This window comes from Carcharhinus amblyrhynchos, chromosome 31 (assembly GCF_965287045.1).
Source record: "Carcharhinus amblyrhynchos chromosome 31, sCarAmb.v2.hapA, whole genome shotgun sequence".
Classification (NCBI taxonomy): Eukaryota; Metazoa; Chordata; class Chondrichthyes; order Carcharhiniformes; family Carcharhinidae; genus Carcharhinus; species Carcharhinus amblyrhynchos.
In genome coordinates, this window is record NC_137354.1 from 14,086,640 (window position 1) to 14,092,639 (window position 6,000).

Here is a 6,000-nt window from a genome sequence, read left to right on the forward strand (position 1 = left end):
TGAACCTCCTCTGAACTGCCTGCAACGCCACCACATCCTTCCTCGAATAAAGAAACCAAAACTGGACACAATACTCCCGATGTGGTCTCACTAACACCCTACACAATTGCAAAAACACTTATCTGCTTTTATACCCCAGTCCGTTTGCAATAAATGCCAACATCTAATTTGCCCTTTTTATTACCTGCTGCACCTGCATACCAACTTTCTGCGATTCATGAACACAGACACCCAGATCCCTCTGCCTGGGCACATTTTGAATTTGCTTTCCACTTAGATAACAACTTGCCTATTTTCTCTGCCAAATGGACAACCTCACACTTACCCACATTAAACTCCATCTGCCAAATTTTGCTAGCATATCTATATCCATCTGTGAAAACTGTGTGCAGTTTTGGGCGCCGCACCTGCGCAAGGATATTTTGGCCCTGGAGGGAGTGCAGAGGAGGTTTACTAGGCTGATACTGGAGTTGAGGGGATTGAGCTATGAGGAGAGGCTGAATAAACTAGGCTTGTACTCGTTAGAGTTTAGAAGAATGAGGGGAGATCTCATTGAGACGTATAAGATGATGAATGGGATGGATAGGATAGAGGTGGAGAGACTCTTCCCACTCAAAAAAGACAGTAGGACTAGGGGGCACAGCCTCAAGATAAAGGGGAGGCGGTTTAGAACGGAGTTGAGGAGGAACTTCTTCACTCAAAGGGTGGTGAATCTCTGGAATTCTCTGCCCGTTGAAGTGGTGGAGGCTGCCTCGCTAAATATTTTTAAGAAGTGGGTTGATGGGTTCTTGATAAGAGAGGGGATTAAGGGTTATGGGGAGAGGGCGGGAAAGTGGAACTGAGCCACGACAGATCAGCCATGATCTTATTGAATGGCGGGGCAGGCTCGAAGGGCTAGATGGCCTACTCCTGCTCCTATTTCTTATGTTCTTATCTTTATATCCTCTTCATTGCCTGCTTTCCCACCCATTTTAGTATCATCTGCAAATTATGCTATGTTACATTCTGCCCCTGCTGACAGATCGTTTGTATAGATTATAAACAGTGAAGGTCTCAGGACTGACCCCTGCTGTACTTGACATTTCACCAGCCAGAGAAGGACCTATTTATCCTGAACCTCTGCTTTCTGTCAGTCACACCAGGTTTTAGTCCAACCTATTTATTTGATAATATACTCGCAAGCTTTCGGGTTAGCCCCTTCGTCAGGTTGGACTAAAACCTGGTGTTGTCAGACTTTTTACTGTGTTTACACCAGTCCAACGCCGGCATACCCACATCATTCTGTCAGTCAGCCAATCCTCAATTCAATCCAGTGCTCTACCCCCAGTCCCCTGCGATATCACCATCTGGATCAGTCTTATGCAGCACTTTGCCAAATGCCTTCTGGAAGTCCACACCCACAGGTTCCCCATTATCTACCTGCTGGTTATGACCTCAAAGGATTCAAGCAAGTTTGTCAAGCGTGGTTTACCCTTCATAAAACCATGCTGACAATGGCGGATTGAGCTTTATCTTTCCATATGCTCATTTATCTCCTCTTTAATGACTGATTCCAGCAACTTCCCCTCCACAGAGGTCAAGCTAACCAGCCTATAGTTTACTATTTTTTGCTTCTCTCCCTTTTTGAATAAGGGCATCACATTAGCAATCCACTGGGGCCTTAATAGAATCTAAGGAATTTTGAAATATCACAAACAATTCATCCACTCTCTCTGTTGCTTTTCTCCTTTAATACCCTAGTGTGCAGACCATCAGGTCCCGAAGACTTATCTGCCTTTAATCCCATTAGTTTATTCAATATCTTCTTCCTAATGATGGTTTTTGCAGCAAGTTCCTCTGCATTAACGACAATTTTGGGAAAATCTTGAATATCCTCGACCATGAAGATAGAGGCAAAAAATTGGTTTGGTGCCTCTGTCTTCCCCATTAACACCTCACCAGTACTGTCCTCTAAAGGGCCAGCATTTTCTTTAGCTATTCTTTTCCTCTTTATATACTTATAGAAGCCATCCTTTCCACATAAACTTTGGGTTGAAATGCAAATAAGGAAGAACATTTCTGATGTTGAAATCAAATAAGGAACCATGTTAAGAGTAGAACTCTCCAGCACAAAATAAATAGATGCCAGATCAATTAATATGTTGAACATCAATAAGATTTTATCAAAAAAAGTGTATAATAGGATACAGAGCCAGAATAGGTGAATGGAGCTAACACTCGATTAGTTATATTTCAAGAATTGCAGAACTGAAAGGCCTACTCCTATGTCCTGACAATGCTATTGTCATTATAACATCCAAAAATGTGTGTTGTACTAGATTTTCATAGCCTTCAGTACATTTCATGTCTAAAACATCGCAGTAGTTAACCCAATACCCCTGTTGTTGTATCATAACACAAGTTGGAGGGTGAACTTCACACCTGACCGCAACTCTTTTGTAACTTGAATGTAAATAAATCCGAGCCAATTACTTAAAAAAGATAATATTAAAATAAATGCAGATTAAATAAATCATGTGGCTATTGCAGCAACCAAGAAGAGCTGTAAAAGAAATCCCAAGGTCACTGATTTCAGCTTTATTTTTCTTGAGCATCATACTCAAAGCTGAGGAGAATCAGCCCTTTCACCTTTTCAACTTGTAATGGCACCAAAACCAAAATTTGATATGTCAGTCATAAAGCAATTTAGAAGTTGTAAATTGAAGAAAAAATGTAATACAATGCTCAAAGTACTGGTTTGAAGAAATCCCAGTGTCTGAAAAAAATTAAAAAGAAACTTTGGCTTGGCCAGTCAACATAAATGATTATACTTGGGATGTGGGCCTTGGGTCAGGTCCTGGCAAGGAGTTGATTGCATTACTGTGACATCATAAATTACACATTACTGCCTCTGAAGATTCAAGTAAAAGTCTAGAAACACTCGTTAGAAAATAAGAAATGCTAGAAGAAACATGCCAAAATGTTATCTTTTCAGGGACGCATATTTTCCAAGGCAACCATTTGATGCTGAACTGATGGAGACACAACTGACAGTTTAGGCCTTGCAGTAATAAAATAAACTTCAACAGCCAAACCCGAGCTCATTAAGATACCTACCTTAACGTTAGCGGAGAAACAGAAGGCAAAAATAATTAATTTTCGAGAGGGAAGCATTGAATGTACTTTAAAAGAGAAGAGACTTTGTTTTTTTTAACTGATTAGTCTGCCCTGGTCGGGAACGTGCAGCTGCGACACAAGGGCGCCGCCCAAAGGATGATGGGAGTTGTAGTTCTTTTCCGATAGACCGTGCCTAACGTAGGCCGCATGCGCACAGACTGGATTTCCCCGCCCACCGCCAGACAAGCCCCGCCTCATGCCATTGATTGACAGCTGCAGCTGCCGCTCAGGGGCGGGGCGGGGCGGGGCGGGGCGGGGCTAAATGGGCATTCTGGCGCGTGTTCTCAGCCAAGCCGGGTGTGCATTAGAAAAAGCAAGTCAGAAATTTCGCAACATCAGGTTAAAGTCCAACAGGTTTGTTTGGTAGCACAAGCTTTTGGAGTGTTGCTCCTTCATCAGGTGAGTGGGAGTTCTGTTCACAAAAAGACATAAACTCAATTTAAAAATAATGGTTGGAGTGCAACTCTTAAAGGTACAGACAATATGAGTGGAGAGACAGGCTTAAGCACAGGTTAAAGAGATGTGTATTGTCACCAGCCTGGACAGTTAGTGAGATTTTGCAAGCCCAGGCAAGTTGTGGGGGTTATAGATAGTGTGACATGAACCCAGGATCCCGGTTGAAGTCGTCCTCATGTTACAGAAAGCAACACAGTGAAAGCAAAAGAGGTTGCAAAGGTATCCTATGATATTCAGCTGTATCAAGAATAAACCTTCCATGATGCTTTTAACTGTATCAATAATATTTTATTTTAGTGTCACAATTAGGCTTATATTAAGACCAATTAAATTACTGTGAAAATCTCCGAGCCATCACACTCTGGCACCGAGGGTGAATTTAGCATAGCCAATACGCCTAACCAGCATATCTTTTGTACTGTGGGAGAAAACCCATGCAGATACAGAGCGAACATGCAAACTTCAACAGACAGTGACTTAAGCCAGAAATTGAACCCAGATTCCTGGCACTGTGAGGCAGCAGTGTTAACCACTGTGCTGCCCAATATATAAATCAATTAAATTCAATTTGGTGTGCCCTGCTTCAGAACTGAAAAGTAAAAAAACTTGCATTTACATAACCTCACCCATTAGCCCCACTCCTTGCATAACCATCATTTGTTTACAGCCATTAAAGTATGTTTTTAAATAGGGTTCCCAACCCTCCATAAGACCATAACAAATAGGAACGAGAGTAGGCCATTCAATCCTTTGAACCTGCTCCACCACTTAATATGATCATGGTTGATCTAACACTCATTAAATCCACTTCCCTCCCTTCTCTTCGTAACCCTTAATTCTCCTACTGATTAAAAGCGTATCGATCTTAGCCTTGAAAATGTTCAAGGATTCGATCTCCAAAGCTTCCTGAGGTAAAGAATTTCAAGGATTCACTACTCTTTGAGAGAAGAAATCCTTCCTCAGTTTCAGTCCAGTTTAATATAAATGGGTTGAATCTGAGTGAAATGGGAGTTGAGATGGATTAGACTAAAGAGGAACTCCACACTTCCCACTTTCCCAGTCATTGGAATAAAAGGGTCCCTGATTACAAACTGTGCTATTCCCTGCTCCAAATTTCTGATAACTTGTTGCTCCTTTTCCTGTTAACTGAAGCTTTTATTGAATCACTTCCCTGTTAATTCTGGTCTTGTGCTAATGATCTCTCCTTGCAGCAAGGGCTGAGGTTGCATAGCAACACAGCTAACCAGATGAGGCCATTCAGCCCCTGCAGCCTGTTCCCCAGTCATTACAATCAGGACTGAGCTTCCCACAGCCTCCATGTTCCTGTCTTCACAACATGATTCCCTCAGTAGCCAGAAAGAAATGCCTCTGTCCTGAATATCCTCAGTGAGTGACCATTCCCAGCTCTGTGGGGCTGGAGAGAATTCCAAAGATTCATCAGTTGCTGAATGAAGAATTCCTCATCACATTAATCCTAAATGATTGACCACTGACCTGAGATGAACCCTGACCCTGCCCCCCAAACAGACTCTCCAGCTTGGGAAGTAGCCTCTTCACACTGACCCTGTCAATCCCCTGAAGAACTGTTTTAATGGGATGAGCTCATTGTTAATGCTGGTGTAGAACATTCTCATTTCAGATCAGTTCCTCATTCCTTAAGCTGCTGTCTTTCAGAAAAAGAAAAGAAATTCTTCCTCAAGCCTGTCTTAAATGAGCATCCCTTTATTCTGCGACGACTCCAAAATTGGTCTGGAATCTCCGTTAGTTAAATGAAGATCAATCTCTAGGATAATGTTCTGCACAACCCTGGAGAAAAATCATTGGGATGTTAACAATGGTCTTTTTTGTCATTTGCTTTGAATGTTTCTCTTTACCACACATAAGAATGTTAAAAATGGAATAGGAAAGGATGTTGTTGTGTTAGGGTGTTTGGGACTGCAAAGGTTAATGTAGGACTCGGGGAAACAGCACTGCACACATTATGATGTAGAGAGTCACATGGGATTAGTAGAATGTAGCGGTAAGCCTGTTAGAAATTGACATGAAGCTAGACCTACTCAGGACTGTAACCTGGTATGTTGGTATATAATTATGTGTTATTAATAATCAGTTATTGTTCAACCATACCAAGTCTCTAGATCGCTTCATGAGATAACATACAATATTACTACATAGTGGCCGCAGATGAAGGACCTCAAAATCCCTAAGAACATAGAAGCAAAGAAACTGCAATCTGAACTGAGAAGTATAGCATCTAACTTGAAGACCTTGAACACACAACAGGAAATTGCCTAAGAAATTCCATTACAAGAATGGAGGCTGAAGGGCAGAAAGAAGATCCACTGTGCAGTAAAATGGACTCCGCCAGGGCGAGGTAAGGACTTGGGA

The 6,000-nt window shown here is 41.9% G+C and overlaps 1 protein-coding gene across 1 annotated transcript in view; it reads right to left on the minus strand.

Annotated features, from left to right (window-relative positions):
• Nucleotides 1-3,235, minus strand: part of chuk (component of inhibitor of nuclear factor kappa B kinase complex) — a 75,202-nt gene extending 71,967 nt beyond the window's left edge. Inside the window, exon 1 of the mRNA XM_080215895.1 lies at nt 3,097-3,235. The gene's annotated coding sequence lies outside the window, so the exon portion shown is untranslated. The remainder of the gene's footprint in view (nt 1-3,096) is intronic.
• Nucleotides 3,236-6,000: the final 2,765 nt, after the last annotated feature.